This window comes from Sus scrofa, chromosome 2 (assembly GCF_054392235.1).
Source record: "Sus scrofa isolate SSC_HxYL_T2T_F1_AM1 chromosome 2, Sscrofa_HxYL_maternal_Yorkshire_Landrace_v2.0, whole genome shotgun sequence".
Lineage (NCBI taxonomy): Eukaryota > Metazoa > Chordata > Mammalia > Artiodactyla > Suidae > Sus > Sus scrofa.
In genome coordinates, this window is record NC_139384.1 from 21,315,368 (window position 1) to 21,332,220 (window position 16,853).

Below are 16,853 nucleotides of genomic sequence, written 5' to 3' on the forward strand. Positions count from 1 at the left end.
AGTTTGGAAGCCCTGTGGGACTGCTGCTTTCTGCGAAGCCTGCATCCCCCCTCCCCCGTGAATGAGGACGTGCCCTGGGGGAAGAAGCCAGAGCGAGCAGGCTGCTCCCCTCGGTGTGCCCCTGGCTCTTGGGAACCATCCTTAAGCACTGACTGCCTGGGTTGCTCCCCAATGCCTCTAAACTGTATTTGAAGAGGCTTTTCTATTTCTTTTTCTTTTACGGACAGGAGGGATACTCCCAAACCAGCTGCTCTGTCACAGTCCAATACAGTTCTCTAAAAGAAGACAGTTGCTCATGCAAGCAGAGTTTAAACTCAGTTCCTAAGGAAAGCAGGACGACCTCCGCCACCCCCTTCGGCCTCTGACGCCCCTCAAAACCAGAGGCCGTGAGCGTTTCTGCAAGAGGGTGAACGCAGCAAAGTTTAACACAAGAAACGGAAGTAAAACCACAACAGCCAGAGGAAAAAGGCACTTTCTAGTTTAGACTTGTGGACTTCGGTTCTGTTTGCTGGGCAAGTCCTCTATTCATTAGTCAAAGCCCAGGGTAACTTCTGAGTTATGGGACGCCTATTGTTTCCACTGACAAGAAGAAGAAGGCAAAGCATCACCATGAGAGTTTCTCCCACTCTGAGAAAATCAGAAACAGATTTCGCTTCCAAGGGCATCTGACTTAAGCTGTCCTGTGGTTTGCCATCTGGGTATGGCCTGGGGGCCTGCTGGCTGCCTGCTGCTGGTTCTCAGAGACATCCCACTCACTCCAACCTCATTCCCGCTCAGTCACGTTGCTGTTTTCCCTCCCATCAGCCAAAATACCGACGGTTTCTGAGACCTAAAAGAATCTATCTCCTCTGTGAAACCTTGACTGATCACCCCCCACATCAACAATCGTCCCTGCTCTGACAGCCCACAGCACTCACAGCCTTTGCCTGACAGGTTCCTTCGGTTATAGACTCTTCTATGATTGCTTCACTGTTCTTTCTTTCAGGTGATCACTTTTCTCTCTCGAGCTAGACTGAATTCCTTGGGTGGCGAAATTGGCAGGTTTTTCAATTAGTGTCCTTGGAGTCCCCATCGTGGTGCAGTGGTTAATGAATCCGACTAGGAACTATGAGGCTGTGGGTTCGATCCCTGGCCTCACTCAGTGGGTTAAGGATCCAGCATTGCTGTGAGCTGTGGGGTAGGTCGCAGACGAGGCTCGGATCCTGCATTGCCGTGGCTCTGGAGTAGGCCGGCGGCTATACCTCCGATTAGACCCCTAGCCGGGGAACCTCCATATGCCATGGGTGCAGCCCCAGAAAAGGCAAAAAGACCAAATAAATAAAGAAAGAAAATAAAAAATAAAATAAATAAATAAATTAGTGTTTTTGCAAATGTTACAATGTTTTACCTGTTGCCAAGCACTTTGGTACCCATGGTCTCATCTGCTCTTTATAACCAGTCTGTCACTTATTTGGGGCAGATACGTTTCATTTTATATGTGAGGACACTGAGATACAGAGCTGTTAGGTACAAAGCCACCACTCAAACCCATGATCCCATCCTACAGTATTAAGAGTAGCAGCCCACAGTAAGTTTTAGGAAATGGGTCTCTACCAAGGAACTGAAAGGCGTTAAAATTCACTTTACGAGTCCACACATAAACACACAATACTTAAATATTTATGTCCTTTTCCCAAATTATCTTCCTGTTCTAGCCACAAAAGTATTGAATCACTGTAAGAAAGGTGATATAGAAACATACGGCCAAAATATATAGGAAAAAATGTAATATAAATGTATTTGGCAATTAGTTAAAATGTTATTTTTCTGGCTTTTTAACATTTGTGATACTTGTCAGCTGTTTATATTTTTAATTAATTGTGCTTTCTGTCATTCTAAAAATATACCTTTAGGAGTTTCCACCGTAGCTCAGTGGTAACCAACTCAACTAGTACCCATAAGGACACAGGTTTGATCCCTGGCCTCACTCAGTAGATTAAGGATCCGGCGATGCTGTGAGCTGTGCTGTAGGTCACAGACATGGCTCAGATCTGGCCAGCAAATGCAGCTCTGATTAGACCCTTGGCCTGGGAACCTCCATATGCCTCAGGTGCAGCCCTGAAAAAAGCGGGGGCGGGGGAAAAAAAAAAGAAAAAAATATATACAGACCTTTAGAACCTATATATACATATTTATCTCTTTTTCTACCTAAATGGGCCCACTGTCATATGTCCTTTTATTTTAAATCATACCACACTCAAACTTAAGTATTCCAAAGCTTTATGTGCATATTCAATCACAGAGGAGACAGCAGCATTTGGGATTTATAGGAAACAATGATTGGTAACAAATCCACCTAGAATACCAGCCAAAGGCACAAGTGTAGGACAGAACTTCTGATTTAAGATGTCTCAAATCATCTCGCCCTGTCCACCCAATTGCAGTTCTCTCGGAAAGGAAGCAAGCCTTGCCAATAATCATAGCTCAAGTGTCTCAGCCTGAGGATAAGTGACCCTCTCAGGCTTAATTACTTCTGCAGGACCTCTTTAACACCTTGAAGTGTTTAGAAGGCATAATTTACAGTCCCTCCAGGACTCAGCGTTCGCCACTTTTCGGCAGAGAGGAAGGAGTTTTCAGCTATGCTGGCAGCACACAAAAGCACTCCCATCCAGGGAGCAAATGCAAATGCTTATTATGTTCTGGGTTTTTCACTCTAAAACATGGGCCACACTTATTGCTACCTGAAAAGTTTAAATGAGGGCTTCTCCAGCAGCTTCGCAAATTCCCCAGGCACTCTGAACTGTGGAGCTACACAGCTGAAAGGTCAGTCACATAGGAATTTGTCACACCAACAGAACCTTGAACAAAGCATGCAGCCTTTATTAAACAGATAGCACCCTAATTTCGTAAAATGTGCAGAATTCAAAGGGTAAGAACTACAAAGTTCCCACGATGCTTTCAAACGTTGAAAATCATACAGCAAAGTGCAAGAACTGAGCCAACTTAAAACTATCATAAGCGAATAAGTACTTCAAACTGTAATGGCTACTTTGGTTTAATTTCTTTGATTTTCAGTAACATAAAGCCAAGAGGACTGACAAGTGTTTAAAGGAAGCCAGTGCGGTGTAATAGAAAGAGCCACGACAATGAGCATCTTGCCCAATTTGAAGCTACTTAACCTCTGTTTTTTGAATTTGCCGGAGACCACACCACCTACCTCCTGGCGCTGGATTCATTGCGATGAAGTTTGCAAAGCCCCTGGCTCAGTGCTGGTGCAGAACACATCATCAGAAAACATTCACTCTCGCCTCCTCGACACTTGCACACGCCCTGTCCCCCTAGGGTCTCTGGCACTCACAAGCAATACATTCAGCACTGCCTCCCAGTGGGAAGGCAGGAGGGGGAAGAGGAAAGAGAGAATGGGATCCTAGCGTTTTACACTCCTTTCATCTCAATTCTTGAAGCCAGTGGAGAAATCCGTCTGGTCAGAGAGGAGAGTTAGCTACAATCAAAATAAATCAAACATGAGCACACCTCTGCTAAAGCGCAGCAGCCCGTGACGTGCCCCTTCTGCCCGAATCTCTAAGCTTCCAAGGAAGCGGACAGGGCTTCTCTGGGAACCACGAAGGTGGGAACACAGCTGGCTGTGCTCACCCGATCTCCCAGGTCTAACACAGCGCCTGGCAAGGAGGGGGCGCTCAGTGTTTGCAGAAGGAACCAATCCACCTCCCTCAACAGGAACCAAAAGCATCTCATAGAACTTTCCAAATCCAAGTACCAGCCCACGAGGTACTTAGGTACGAGGTTCAAGAAGGAAAATCATCCCTTAATAGTAATAATTATAACTTCTATACAGAATTTTAAAAAGTAAAAGACGCAGGAAGTGGATTTGAGGGGAGAAGGAAAATGTGTTTCTGGGTGAAACAGAAAGGGGACCATGAAAGTCCCTCACACCATGGATGGACAGATCAAGAGAGAGAAAGAGTCGGTAAACCTACACCATGTAAGTCTGCTCCTAGAAGCGGACAGAAGAGCAAAGATTGCACAGAAGAACCTCAGGACCCCAAAGTCGTGCAAGGGCATCTGCATCCCCAAGCACGGTGACGGCTCCCCAGTGCCCTTTAGTCAGCAGTCGACTTTGCACTGCCCTCTCCAGAAGCACCTCCTGAAGGTGACCCGTGTCTACGAGCTTCATTTTAGTCTATTAATGGACTTGTCTAATGAAAATCCCAAAAGAAAACAAAATGATAAACCAGCCAGCCATGCCTCTGCCCCAAATCCCAAGAGGTAACATTGTCCAAACACCTGACGATGCCATGTAACTGTGGGTCAGCAGGTGCCTAAATACTGCCCAACCCCCCACTCCGCTGGCTGTTCACAACATAAAGGATCTGCTCCTGCTTAGGATGCAGCAAACACAGGAGAACGCGGAATCTATGCTAACAGTGAGAAAAAGCCACCAGGCATCCCACTAACACCAGACCTTGTCTTGGGCCCATCAGAGAGCTGTGGTCATAAGGCAATCTGGGAAACCAAATTCCAAAGAGTGACAAGCTCCTCCAGGAGCAATGGGACAAACTCTTCAGTTTTGGAAGAGCACAGAAGGTAGGAGCGGTTACCACAAAGGCAGTCAAAGAAAACAGCTAAAATTTTAACAAACTTAAAACTGAGTGTGGCCTAGCAGGGCAGGTTGGCAATTCTAGACACAAGCAGCGTCCACACTCACTTGCAAGCTCTTTTCTGCTGGATGTTCCTGAGAAAGCCTGGGGCAGAGGAGGAAACCAAAGAGCCCCCCCCCCCCCCCCCCCGCCAGCAGTACACAAGTAGAAAACCCTGTCCAGCTCTTGGATCTTTTTCATTCAAAGCAAAAACCTCCACCTGCTGTGGGAGAAGCAGGAAAGTCCCCATCCCCAAAGTCCAGGTGCAGACCCTCTGCCTCTGGGGGAGGAGGACCAAGGCAGCCTGCACGGTCCCGGGGAGGAGAGGAAGCCTTCCAGCTCCCAGCAGGCCACCGCTGCAAGAGGGGGCGAAGCAAGAGCCTTCTGCTCCCAAGGGAGGGAGGGGCTGTACCCCAAGCTTGCATTGAGGGACAAGCCACAGCATCCTGCTTTGCTGGGAAGGGTAGGACACCCTCGCAACAGCAATCCAGACAAAAGGGCACTGCCCTGGTGGGAGGAGCAGAAGCAAAAGCCAGCTGCCTGGGAGGACGAGCCGCCAAAGGCACTCAGGTCAGACCCCTGCACTGACACAGCACAGAGTCAGCTATCACCAAGGGAGGGGCAGGCACCTCCCTCCAACCCCCCGAGCCCCACATATAAAGGGCAGGCAGAGGAGCAGGAACCCAGAGAAAGCCCCACCTCCAAGGCCCCGGCAAACAAGCCTGCCAGGCTGCGGCTGGACCAGGAGAACTGAGCCCTACTGCCCCACCACGAGCCCCGCACCACACGCAAGCAACGGAAGTCTCCTGCAGAGAGGGACAAGGCAGGAGACTGCTGAAGGTGGGGGCTGAGGCTGGAGCTCTGAGAAAAACCCCAGGACCCTGGGCCCCACACTAAGAACAAGGTAGCAGCAGCTGAAGTCTGTGGTGCTGAAGGCAAGTCTAGCAACAGAAAAACCCAAACCCACCCCAGTTAGGCACTAGACTGAGTCAACCTCCCATACTGATGGCTCACAGGTTTACCCACTTCTGGATGTGACATCTGCTTTATGTCCATCGTTCAACCACAATTTATCAGAAATAAAATACGAGAGAAAACAATCCACTCTCATAACATGAAGCCATCAGCAGAACAGGACCCAAAGATGATGACGACGTTGGAACTTAAAATAACTGTAATTAATACACTAAAGAGTCTAGTGAAAACAGGTGGACAACTTGCACAAACAGACGAAGTATTCAGCAGAGAGATGGAAATTATAAAAAAGAGCCAAATGTGACTTCCTGTTGTGGCTCAGTGGTTAAGGAACCTGACTGTATCCATGAGGATGCAGGTTCGATCCCTGGCCTCGCTCAGTGGGCTTGGATCCCACGTTGCTGTGGCTGTGGCGTAGGCCAGCAGCTATGGCTCTGACTGGACCCTTAGCCTGGGGACCTCCATATGTCGCTGGTGTGGCCCTAAAAAGACAAAAAATAAATAAATAAGTAAGTAAGAGCCAAATGAAAATGCTAGAAAGAAAATACACAATATAGAATTCCCTTGACTGGCTTAATCAGTACCCTAGCTACAGCCGAGGAAAGAAATACCCTAGTGAATTTGAAAATAAAAAAGAAATTATCCAAACCAAAACGCGAAGAGAACAAAGTAGAGGAAAACACACGGAGCATCCAAGAACTGGAGGACCATGATGAACGCCCAACGGTCCTGTAACGGGAGTTCCAGAAGAGGCGGAGGAAACAACGCGAAAGACACATTCACAGAAACAACGGCTAAGCGTCTTCCAAAATGAGTGAAAAACAACACAACAGACTGAATGAGCACCAAGAAGCAGGACAGATTAAACAACGCCTTCGCCTCCTCCCTCAGGAAGTTTAAGAAACAGCTGCACGTTCAAAATGCAGAAGGACTTCTGCCTCCGAGCAACCTGGGAGACACCAGAGCTCCGAGCAGGAGACGCTCTCTCGGCTCCCTAACCCTGACAGAACCATTTATCTCAGGTGAAGGGCTGGAAAATATTTCCACGCCTCACGGATTAATTTTTCAAAGCTGTGTCTGAAGACGAATCTGAAAACGTCCAAAGGGATTCCACGTCTTTCCAAACACCACAGGATGCCCACTCCTTTTCATCTGTGTGCTGTGACAAATGGAACCAACGAGCATTCCTGCTTTCGCTCCACAGCCTCCCGTGCTGCAAGCTCTGCAGGGTCACACGGGTTCTCTTCCTCACCACCGTCCCGCACAGGAGAGAGGGCAAGAGCCCGGAGCCCTTCGTGGATAACTTACAACAGCCTGGAGGCAGCAGAGACCGCCTCTAACAAGCTCCACCTGCAGCTGAAAGCCACAGGAGTGAGGGCAAAAGATAACCCGAGCATCCTGGTTCCTAGAGGAGGATGACAGCAAGACTGGCTTTGCTTATAAGTTCGCCCACTCCGTTTTTATAAACATAGGAAGAGTCAGATGACGACAGACTTAAAATTAGGCAGGGAACAAAGCATCAGCAAAACCCCTCCGGGGCATTTCTCAAGGACTAAAGGTTTTATACAAATGTCCTAGGCCTGTGTGGCCAGTTTTTCCAGAAAACAGGGAGTCCACAAACATTTGATACCTTTACTCAATGGTTCAACAAAGAGTAATAAATAGGATTTACTTTCTTGAAAATAGAGATTTCTGAAGCAAAAAAGGGAATACATCTGGGATTTATCAGCACTGCAGTTTTTGCCTTTACTTAAAATATGCATTTAGTGAATTTAGTTACATTTTTAAATACCTTACTCCATAAAATATGAGAGTGCTTTTTTTCACTCCCGTGCTGGTGAAGCCCCTTGGCTCACCCACTCGATCTGCCTGCCTCCTCGACCTCCAAGTCCCCGATCCCCTGGAGGCATATGTTTCTGTCATCTAATGCAGCCGGCCCAGGCCCCTCACCTCAGTTACCTGGACACAGCACTTGAGGAACCCGCATAGATCACTCTCCCTGGAACTTTCCACAAAGCCACGGACATCTGTTCATATAACAGTAGCAAGAGTTCATTTCCCAGGTTTTGGTAGGTGTAAATTTTTTTAAATTTCTTTACCACACAAATTTGTAATTGCTTTCTTTTCTTTGGGAAATAGTTTCAGACTTAGAGAATAGTTGCAATGAGAATTCCTGAACACCCTTGCCCAGCTTCTCCTCATGTTAACAGCCTGTATCACCAAGGTACAATGGTCACAACTAAGACATTAACATTTAATTCTATTAACTAAACCACAGACTTTCTCTTTTTGCATTTTCCCAGTTTTCTTCTACGGTTGTTTTTCTGTTCCAGGAGCTAATCCAGGACGGCACACTGCACGTTTAGCAGTCATGCTTCCTTGTCTGTGACAGTTTCTCAATCTTTCTTTGTAGTTCATGACCTTGACACTTTTGCCTAGGGTGGTCAAAAATTTTATAGAATGTCCCTTAATTTGGGCTGGTCTTATGCTTTCTGATGACTAGATAGAGGTGATGGATTTGGGGACTACTGCAGAGATGACAGCCCCCTCTCTTTACTTCCTATCCGGGGACATGTGGTACAGACATGACTTATTGCAGGGGAAGTTAACCTTGATCACCTGGTCAAGGTGGGGTCGGCCAGGTATCTCCCCTGTGAGGGTACTATTGATCCTCGCTCCATAATTTACTCATTAGAAGCAAGTCACTATGTTTGGTCAATTTTCAAAGGATGGATAATTAAGCTCCACCTCCTAGAGGAAGGAGTATCAAAGACCTGAGCATTCTATTTTTAGTGCTCTTTAAAAGGATTAAAAGCTATAAAACTGTATTCACTGAGTATTACATTTTTTTTCTACCTCATCCATGTACATACTGTATGGAATTTTATTAAAATCCTTAAGCCTATGTGGATTTGTGGCTGACAGAAATATATTCTTCCCTCATTAATAATTTCACTAAATAAAAAATCTGACATTTGCCTTAAATGTTAAGTTGAAGCAAGATAATTTATCTCATGTATTGAAAACAGAAAAGCATATAGCCAGTTTTTATTAGAAATCTTAGAGATGAAATCTAATGAGAACTCAAATATTTCTAATTATCAGCTGCTTCTCACCTCATACTTTAACTCTACTCTGATATGTACATGGAATTACTGTCCAAAAATAAAGGAAGCACCTAATTTGATAATTTGGAAAGGAATTTTTAAAAACCCTAAGAAAACTAGTAGAAGTAATTAATTAAAAAAAAAAAAAAAAGAAAAAGAAAAGAAAAAATGGAGTTCCTGTCATGGCTCAGCAGAAACAAATCTAACTAGTATCCATGAAGATGCAGGTTTGATTCCTGGCCTCGTTCAGTGGGTTAAGGATACGATGTTGCTGTGAGCTGTGGTGTAGGTTGCAGATGTGGCTTGGATCCCGAGTTGCTGTGGCTGTGGCATAGGCTGGCGGCTACAGCTTGGATTTGACTCCTAGCCTAGGAACCTCCATATGCCACGGTACAGCCCTAAAAAGACACACATACACACACACAAGAAAAGAAAAAAAAAAAAGAAAGGAATTTGAAAAGAACTCCAGCTTTGCATTGATTGGCTATTAAGAAAATCCTAGAGAATCAGCTATAAACCTATCAGAGCTAACAAGGATGTTCCGTAAAGTAGCCAGCTAGAGAATAATGTTTAAAATAAATAAAACAAAACCTCTTATATTCCAACAATAACCAGTGAGATTTTACACACACACACACACACACACACAGAGCTAGTGGCAAAGCTCATCCCATTACCCTAGCTTCTCAAAGTCCACTGTTTTTCTCAGTCCTCTTGATAGACTCAGGGGCCACTCCAACATCCATTACCTTCCTCATCTTTACAAACAAAATCAACTTAAAATATTAAATTTCCCACCCTCTTTTGCAGCAATGGATTGACCACGTTGACAGTACTGGTGCAGTCCCTTGGAGATGTGAGTTTTCCTAACTAAAAGATAAAGTCTTATGAGGACAAGCCTTTTGATTTTTCCCTTGGCCTTCTCCCTTCTGCTTGGCTGGAAAGCAGACATGACTGGCTGGAAGCAAATATATTGTAACCGAAAAGACAAAGGCAGCATGTTGAAGGAGAGGAAGCAGAAACAGAGAAAAAAAGCCCATTTCTCCGATGGCATTAGTGACTCACTACATCTGCTCTGGAGCACCTATTTCCAGATTCTTCTAATGTGAGAGTAATGTGAGATAGCTGATTTCTTTAGCGATGGTAGGTGAACATTTCTTTTATATTCAGGTAGGTACTATCCTCCTGATACTGTCCTCTATGTGAAGATCATAAACTGGCCTTCATGTCCTTAAACACAATAGCAATCATTATTTGTAGATGACAGAATTTTATACAGGGAAGATTGAAGAGAATCAGCTAGAAATATGCAAAGTAATTACCGAATCCAGGGAGGTGCACAACTGCACAATATACATAATAAAATCAATTGTTTGATTCTGCCTCTAGTTGTTATAGAAGGTCACAAAAGATCACCTGCCCTACAACAAGAAAAAAACTGGAAAAAGTGTTTCAGCCAAAATTCAGACAAAAATCTGAATTTTCTTTAGAGCCAAATAGTCTGTCTTCTAATCTTGCTAAAGTCACTTACTCAGTAGTCTGCAGATTCCTTTGGTTTTTCTGAATACATAACTGCGCCATCTTCAAATGAAGGCTGTTTTCCTTTTTCTCTTCCTATTTTTACGCCTGTTATGTGTCTTTTGCACTGTCTAGGACCTTCAGAACAACACCGAGCACAAGTGAGAGTGGGCATCCCTGACATGATCCCAATCTGAGGGGAATGCATTCAATATTGAACCAGTAAGAATAACGTTAGCAGTAGGTTCTTCATAAATATCCTTTATCAAATTACAGGAGTTCCTTTCTATTCCTCATTTAGCTGAGTTTTTCGCAAGAATCGTTGCTAAATTTTATGAAATGATTTTTTCTCCAACATCTGTAAGATGATCAGGTGGGTTTTTCTCCTTCACTTTGTTAATGCAGTAAAGAACATTAAGATTTTAATGTTAAACTAATCTTATATTCCCGATCTCATTTGGTTCTGATACATTAAACATGTTTGCATACTTCTAGATTCAATTATATTTGGGGGGGCAGGGGACCGAGGTATTCATGTCAATGTGGGATAGCTGCTTTACACCAATGACTACAAGGTTATTTTATACAACACTAAGACAGAAAAAGCTTTCAATTAAGATACGACACAACGGGAGTTCCTGTCGTGGCTCAGTAGTTAACGAATCCGACTAGGAACCATGAGGTTGCGGGTTTGATCCCTGGCCTCACTCAGTGGGTTAAGGATCTGGTGTTGCCATGAGCTGTGGTGTAGGTCGCAGATGTGGCTCAGATCCCGTGTTGCTGTGGCTCTGGTGTAGGCTGGTAGCTACAGCTCCGATTGGACCCCTAGCCTGGGAACCTCCATATGCCAAGGGAGCGGCCCTAGAAAAGGCAAAAAGACAAAAAAAAAAAAGATACAATGCTGAAACTGTATCAGTTGTAACACAATCCTCATCAGATTCTGAAGTGTGAAAAACATGGGTCAATTAAACATGGTATATACTTTTTTCGTGACCCTCACAATAATCTTTTATAAAAAGAAATAGTTCTAGAGATAAGAAAACAAGGCTCAGAAAGATTAACAATGACTTGCCCATGGTAACAAACCTTATAACTAAAGAACTGAAACACAAAGCCATTTTGTCTAGCTCTGAAGTCCTACATTCTTTTTTCAGTACGGTACTGATGAAACCATAAACTGCCTTAAAGGAGAAATCCATTAAGGCTTTTCTCCAACACAGATTTCTCTGAACATCATTAAACAGAGCTTGATTCACAAACCCCTTGCTAAGGCAGTATCATTAATAATTCCACATGTTCAAATTAGGTGAGAGAAGCCTTACACAATTAAGAATGATTATGGTTCCAAAGTGTATGAATGGGAAGTTTCCCAGGGAAACGAGGTACTGTGCTGCATCCTTAGCAGAGTATCAACTGGAGGGTGGCCGGCAACTTAGTCTCTTGTTGGTGACACCAACTTTAACAGTGTAGTAGAAAAAGCACTAGAGTAGGACAGATCTGATTCTAATTTGGGTTCTGCCCGTTAAATAGTAAATAAATGTTGACAAGTAGCTTAACTTTCTAGATCTCAATTTTCACACCTTAAAATTGAGACAGGATTACATGTCTTAAGGACTCTTCCACACCTGAAATTCAGTGATTCTCCAGCCAGATTTCTGTCTCCTCTACTCAAAAACTGAGTGTCTCCCATAGGAGAGACTCATCTCCTCTGCCTAATACTCAAGGTCCTCCACAATCTGTGGGAAGGGAAATACCCAACTCCAGCCCCCTCTGGTCATCCTGTCCCAGCAAAGTGGGAAGAGGAGGAGACGATAAAACAAAACAAAAACAAACCAACAAAACTGAGAAGCCTTGGTAAAGTTTCAAATGCCAGGGCACGAGCTCACCAGAAGACTGAGAGCTATTCACAGGACTAGAGCACACCTCCCTGTCCCCCGACCCCACACCTCACCACCACACCACCAAAAGCCTACTTACCAGAGATCTTTCACCTAGTATACTATGACCAGAATTCAACAACAAAAAAAAGGAATATGTGAGGCACAATACAGTTTGAAGAGAGAATAGGCATCAGACTCAGAAATGGCAGGGATGTTGGAATTATCAGACCAGAAATTTAAAACTATGATTGAGGAGTTCCCTTCACAGCCCAGTGGTTAACAAACCCAATTAGGATCCACGAGGATACAGGTTTGATCCCTGGCTTTGCTCAGTGGGTTTAGGATCCAGCATTGCCATGAGCTGTGGTGTAGGTCTCAGACACGGCTTGGATCTTGTGTTGCTGTGGCTGTGGTGTAGGCCAGCAGCTATAGCTCCAATTCCACCCCTAGCCTGGGGACTTCCATATGCTGCAGGTATGGCCCTAAAAAGCAAAAGAACAAAAACAAAAACTATGACTGATAGGCTAGAGTTCCAATGGAAAAAGCAGACAACATTCAAAAACAGGTGAATAACATGAGCAGAGAGAAATTCTAACAAAGAATCAAAAAGAAATACTGTAGATCAAAAGCACTGTAACAGAAATGAAGCATGCCCGTGATGGGTTCATTAGTAGACTGGACATGGCTGAGGAAAGAATCTCTGAGCTTGACAATACAATGATAGAAAGTTCCAAAACTGAAAAGCAAAGAGAAAAAAGATAGGGAAAAAAAAAGAGAGAGCGAGAACAAAATATCTAAGGACTGTGGGACAACTATAAAGGTGTTACACACACATAATACAAACACCAGAAGAAGAAAAAGAGAAAGGAAGAGAAGCAATATTTGAAGCAATAAGGACTGAGAATTTCCTCAAATTAATGTCAGACACCAAGCCACAGACCCAGGAAGCTCAGCGAACACCAAGTAGGATAAATACCAAAAACACTGTACTTCTGCTTATCATATTGAAACTTCAGAAAATCAAATATTCTAAAGATGCTGAAAGAAGCCTGAGGGGGAAAAAACACCTTGCCTATAGAAGCACAGGTAATAGTTACATCTGCCTCCTCAGAAACCACACATGCAAGAAGAGAGTGGAGGGACACAAAGTGTTCAGAGAAAAAATCCACCAACACGGAATTTTATACCCTGGAAAATTATCCTTCAAAAGTGAAGAAGAAACAAATAATTTCTCAAACAAAAATTCAGAAGATTTGTCACCAGTAGTCCTATCTTGCAAGAAATGTTAAAAGAAATTCTTCACAGAGAAGGAAAATGATGTAGGTCAGAAACATACCTACATAAAGAAAGGAAGTGCATCAGAGAAGGAGTAAGTGAAGGTAAAATAAAAACTTTCACTTTTCTTATTCTTAATTGATATAACAGATAACAATTTATTCAAAATAATAACGGCAACAGATTTCTTTGATTATGTATACATATGCACAGGTGAAACAAATGAAAGCAATGATACAAGGGACAACAGGAAGAATTAGGATGACTTCATTAATATAAGGAAGGTACTTCCACTATCCTTGAAGCAGGGATATTTAAAAATGGATTTGGATTTGATGTAAACGTGTAGTGCAAACTCTGGGGCCACCACTAAAAAAGTGGTTTTTTTAAAAAGGTGTAACTGGTATGCTAAGAAAAATGGAATCATATAAAATACTCAATTAAAACCACGAAAGACATAAAATGTGTGGAAGACAAAAACACAAACAAAGAACAAAGCCAACAAATAGAAAACAGTCCAATGTTAATCCAACTGTATCAATAATCACTTTAAATGTTAATGGTCTAAGTACAGCAATTAAAAGCTTGTCAGAGTAGATCAAAAGCCCCACTGTATGCTGTTTATGAGAAACCCATTAGAGACAAACATATAAAGACACATATAAATGAAAAGTAAAGGGATGGAGAAAGATAAAAAGTCAGTGAGACTGGCTATATTAATTTCAGATGGAGCAGACTTCAGAACAAGGAAAATGACCAGGAATAAAGAGTGGCATTTTATAACAATAAAGAGGTCAATACTCCAGGAAGACATAACAATCCCCAATGTGTATGCAACCAACAAAACAGCATCAAAATACATGAGGCAAAAATTGATAGGACTTCAAGGCCAAATAGATGAATCCACTGTCAGAGCTGGAGACTTCAGCACTCTGTATCGGAAGTGGACAAGATCCGGCAGGTGGAAAATCAGCACCGTGAACTGACATCTATAGACTATTACATCCCACAATAGCAGATTATACTTTTCTTCTCAAGCTCAGATGTAACATTCACCAAGACAGACCACATTCAGGGCCATAAAACATACTTGAACAAACATGAAAGACTAGAACTCATACGATGTCTGCTCTCTGACCACAATGGAATTGAGTTAAAAATAGTGACATGGAGGAAACATGTCATTATGCATTTGCTAAACCCCACAGAATGTAAACCACCAAGAGCAAACCCTAATGTCCACTAGGGCCTCTGAGAGAAAAGGATGTGGGGGTGCCCTGTTAGTGGGGTTGTGCATCTGTGGGACAGGGAGTATATGGGAACTCTCCCTACATTCTGCTCAATTTTGCTATGGACCTAAAACTGCTCTGAGAAATAACATTTAGTAATTTAAAAAATTCTACCTGCACTTTGAGATCCATCTCCTCCTTGCAACTATACTGCGGCCCTTCTTTCCTAATTCATCTGATAGTTTTTACACAAGAGTCAGCATCTAGTCTCTGTCCTGTTGTTATCTTATGGGGGGGAGGGAGAGACTTATCTTCCCAGTTAGACTGAAAACTCTGTGATGGCCCAAAACACAAAGCCAAATTTACTAGGCCCCACTCAAGGGCGAGGATTCAAAACACTAGCCCATCAGTACTACAGACCTAGGGGGTCTAGTGGGTTTCTGTGGGTTCTCACAGCTCCTTCACACGCTATCCTGCAGTTCTTCTAGAGTAAGGCCCAAGCATCCTGGGAAAAAGGAACAGACTAAAGCCACAGATGGTCATCCTCAATGTCTTGTTTTTCCCACCAGCAGCAACAAAGCAGGATGAGACTTGGCTTATTCACCAGTAGGGTCTCTTATTTTCAGTTGTGCCACTGCAGGGGAACAGCCGAGCACCGTTTACAATTATAAATGCAGCTGTGGCCTAGTGCAAGCTCTGATGTCTCGCACCTAATGAGCAGATTTCTGCTCTTCTCCCAGGATCTCATATAGAACCCAATAACACTTGCTGGGAATTAACCTCTCCTAAGATTTAATCTCAAGTGTATTTTTACTTTATCCCATATTCCCTGCCTTCTAAAAATATATTAGAATTCAGAACCCACAGAAAGCTTGTTGTTGTTTCATCTCATTTAAAAGAGTCTCTACCCAGCTGGCATCCAGGTAGTGAAAAGAAAAATAAAATTCCCTTGTATATTAGCAACTATGGTTATCAAATGCGAACATCCAAAATGGGCCCTGTCTTCAGTTGGAAAACAGAAAAACAGAGGCAAAGAGAAGCAACCTATAAACCATCACCAATATAGGCATGTCCCAAAAGACATGCTTATCTCACTGTAAAGGGCAAATGCCCCTGGAGAAAAGGTGAGAAAAGTGAACCTTTTAATCATACGCCACAAATTTTCCCCAGGCCCAAGGCTGACACTAAAGCTTTGTCACTACAGGCCATCTATTAGCCTCTAAGTTTCACCTTCCCCCTTTATAAAAATGAGAACAACAATTCCTTCATCCTAAGGCAGTTCCTACTACAGTAAGAGAGCCGGGCATCAACATAAATGTCAAATGGAAAGTGTAAGCTCAGGACCACAGAGCAAGACCCAGTAAAACCAGGCCTGTCTCTTCTGATGCCTGGGTACCTGCTAAAAACTCAACCTTTGCTCTGAGGCAGGAAGAGACCCTGCCAAAGTGTCCTTTGCACTAAGGAGTCTCAGTAATATGCTATTTGAATTGTAAAAAAGCAGAGCAACTCAATAGAGATCACTGGCTCCTTTTCTAAGCCAAACACATCTTAAGCAGAAGGCATTTTCTACTCAATATTCTTAGAATGAGAGGTTTGATTTCTTGCCAAAGAAGCTATACTGAAGTCATCTAATATCCATGGGTCCCTGGATTTGCCTCTCAACACTAAAGCTTTCACTCTTGTTCCTTAGGCTGGAAGCCAAGCAGATGTGGGAGAGCAACCCGTGCTATTTCCATCTCTTCTTGCAAGACCTAGAAAGGATCTGGAGGACAGCGAAAGGTGCAGCTGGGCTCATCTGATCCAGCGGCAGCAGGACTGACCATGCAAGCCCCATGGTACTTTCACTACACCATCGTCACCATTGGTTAGGCTCCGTGGCACCAAAGATGGCTTGATTTGCATGTTTCAGCCGTGTGTGTGTGTGTGTGTGTGTGTGTGTGTGTGTGTGTGTGTGTGTGTGTCTTTCAAAAGAAGTCAGAAGAAAAAGGGTTTTGTAAAAACCTGCAGGTAGGGGAGGACTGCAAATACCTGCAGGGAATGCACAAATGTTATGCGCTCCTGTCCTGTGGGAAGTAAGGAGGGATGGAGGAGGACGAGGGGGTAGCCTGAGTCGTGTTTCTTGACATGTGACAGGCAGCTCCTGAAATAGAAAGCCACAGGTTTCAGGTCTCAGGGGTATCACCTTCAAATATGTCAAGGTTCTAAGGGTGGATCAGTTTTCCCAACTGCTGG

The 16,853-nt window shown here is 43.6% G+C and overlaps 1 protein-coding gene and 1 long non-coding RNA gene across 5 annotated transcripts in view; both read right to left on the reverse strand.

The window, feature by feature from the left end:
• EXT2 (exostosin glycosyltransferase 2) overlaps positions 1-16,853 on the reverse strand; it is a 139,742-nt gene that overhangs the window by 80,416 nt on the left and 42,473 nt on the right. The gene's annotated exons all lie outside the window — the stretch shown is intronic.
• Positions 7,916-16,010, reverse strand: LOC146405279 (uncharacterized). The gene is made up of 2 exons (XR_014837044.1): positions 12,562-16,010; positions 7,916-11,062 (listed from the first exon to the last, which is right to left on the reverse strand). It is a non-coding gene; the product is annotated as an uncharacterized LOC146405279 (long non-coding RNA).